Raw genomic sequence first — 3,182 nt, 5'->3', positions numbered from 1 at the left:
TGTTTAATTTCTTGGAATCTAAATTTAATTAAATGAATGTTTCTGCCAATATGGAGGATTATATACTGTATCCAAGATGAAATACTTCTCTAAACTGGACTTTAAGACAAAATGAACGCGGTCATACTGTTGTGATCCGGTTCCCGGATCACAGCTTTAGTCTTTGTTTGAGTCCTTTTTGCGTATTTTCTTATTATTTCTGGACTCTGCCGATCCCTTTGTTTTGAGCACTTCCCAGTTTGTATTCATCACCATGGCGACTTCATTTGTTCAACCTGCACTGGCGCCTGGCGCACACCTGTCTTTGATTATTGTTTTAGTATTTAAGCCCGCCTGCTACCTGAGTTCTGGCTAGATCTTTTCTGTTGCGTTGACGACGCATTTTGATGAGCGAGTTGTCACCCCCGGATGCTACAGGACTTGGAGCAGGTAGGATAGAAGGTAAGAACTGATTTTAATATAAAAATATGACAAAAGAACAGTTGTACAAAGGCAAAGAAACGTCGTGCCTTAGCACGGGAAGCTAAATGCTAATAAAGTCCACAGAAGCGCGTGCCGAGCGCGCAGAAGCTAAGATAGGACTTAGCAAGGTAAATACGAAAATCAGGAATACCAAACGCAACTGTTCCATATAGCAAACAATAGATCCAGAAAGAACTCAGGTAGCAGGCGGGCTTAAATACTAAAACAATAATCAAAGACAGGTGTGCGCCAGGCGCCAGTGCAGGTGGAACAAATTAAGTCGCCATGGTGATGAATACAAACTGGGAAGTGCTCAAAACAAAGGGATCGGCAGAGTCCAGAAATAAGAAAATACACAAAAAGGACTCAAACAAAGACTAGAGATGTGATCCGGGAATCGGATCACAACACATACAAAGTAGGTTTTCATGGAGGATAGCTATTAATGCTTCAGATACAAATACAGAAAGGTAATATACACCCACAATACTTGATTTATTATTTTAAAAGCAAATGGGACCAAAAAGTATTTAAAAACAACTTTATCAAATACTTTTTGGACCCATTTGTCATATCGTAATATCATTATGATAACGTTTTTATGAAAGCAAATAACTCCCTTTTTTTCTTGTAACTCTAATGAGCAACTTAAATCAAAGTTGCTCGACCAACCGAGGTACATAAAGTTCAAGTTAAAGTACCACTGATAGTCACACACATACACTAGGTGTGGTGAAATTACCCTCTGCATTTTGACCCATCCCCTTATTTCACCTCCTGGGAGGTGAGGGGAGCAGTGAGCAGCAGCGGTGGCCGCGCCCGGGAATCATTTTTGGTGATTTAACCCCCGATTCCAACCCTTGATGCTGAGTGCCAAGCAGGGAGGTAATGGGTCCCATTTTTTAAAGTCTTTGGTATGACTCAGCCGGGGTTTGAACTCAAAACCTTTTTAAGCACACACTTAGATTTTGTCACCAGAATCAAACATTTAAAAAGAGTTAAAAAAAGACTCACAAATATTTACTTTATTTCCATAGAGAGCAGATTGTGTTTTCAACTTAAATGTGATTGGCTCAAATGTGCAAAATCTATTTCTCATTCCCCTACACACTTCCTCTTTCCTTCCTTCCTTCCTTCCTTCCTTCCTTCTTTCCGTCCTGCATGGGACTCCCTTTTCCTCATTTCCTTTCTCACAACCGTCCTGCTATTTCTTTTTTCATCCGCTATTTCTTTCATTATCTTCATCACGCCCAACACTTTTAAGGCACATAGTTTCTAAAAGAGCGTTATAACAGTTCAAGGCCTCGGCCAGGGTCCACTAAGGCAGGGGTGTCAAACTCATATACAGAGTGGGCCAACATTTTAAACGGAACAAATTAACCTTTTAATAGGGACCCAAACAAGTTTTGCAATAAATATTGAACAAGCAAGGCTTATATAACTTTAGTGACATGCAAAATCCAGTTTCAAATAATAATAATAATAATTAAAAAAATATCAATGGCATATCAAATACAATTTAAATAAAAATGTTATGCCTTTTTTTCTATTTGCAATCTTCTGAGGTAAATATCAAATTTTTTTCCACAGGCTAATAATAAATTTGAAAATAAAATAATAATGAATGGACCAAACATTCAAGCCTTGAAGTAGCAAGAGAAAATGCATGAATAAAACTTTAATTATTGCTCAGTTTGCTGGAAGTTTCCTGGAAGAGTTAGTGCTGCAAGGGGTTCTGGGTATTTGTTCTGTTGTGTTACGGTGCGGATGTTCACCCGAAATGTGTTTGTCATTCTTGTTTATGGTGGGTTCACAGTGTGGCCCATATTTGTAACAGTGCTACAGTTGTTTATACGGCCACCCTCAGTGTGACCTGTATGGCTGTTGACCAAATATGCGTTGCATTCACTTTTGTGTGTGTGTGTGTAAAAGCCACAAATATTTTGTGACACGCTGTTAGTATGGAGGAAAAGCGAACGCTAAAGACAGTGCCTTAAATGCACGCCCCCAATATAATTGTCCAGGTGGAAATCGGTATAAATTCGGGAGAATGGTTGCCCCGGGAGATTTTCGGGAGGGGCACTGAACTTCGGGAGTCTACCGGGAAAATTAGGAGGGTTGGCAAGTATGAGTATTAGCGGTGAATGTGGTGTTACAGCGGCGGGCCAGCTCTAATGCTAAATTGATATTGCCTCAAGGGCCAAATTAAATTACACAGTGGGCCAGAGTTTGACACCCATGCTCTATGGGGTCATTTAGGGCTGCGACCTTTCACCCCTCCTGACCTTCCCATAGGGGCTACAGTGGTCTCCAACGTCGACTCAGTAAATCCAAAATGATTCTAGTGAAGCTTTTAGAGTAATACTAAATAAGGGAAGGGGACCTCTTTGTTGCATTTTGTGTAATACAAATACTAAAAACAATCCAATACTGTAGGTCAATATATGCTAAAATGTTTAATGTCATGGATCCATATATATGTGTATATATACTGTATGTATGACTGTTTTATTTATATATATATATATATATATATATATATATATATATGTGTGTGTGTATATATGTATATGGACTAGAAATTGTCTGTAAAAAAAGGCAGTATCGACAAGAGAGGGAAAGAAAGCATGACTGCCAGCATTCACCCAGATAATAAGTATTTGAATGTGCTATGAAGCCATTGACTTTGTCGCCTTCTACAACATGAAAGATCTACTTGT

The sequence above is a fragment of the Nerophis ophidion genome, linkage group LG24 (assembly GCF_033978795.1).
Source record: "Nerophis ophidion isolate RoL-2023_Sa linkage group LG24, RoL_Noph_v1.0, whole genome shotgun sequence".
Taxonomy (NCBI): Eukaryota; Metazoa; Chordata; class Actinopteri; order Syngnathiformes; family Syngnathidae; genus Nerophis; species Nerophis ophidion.
This window is presented reverse-complemented; position numbering follows the sequence as displayed.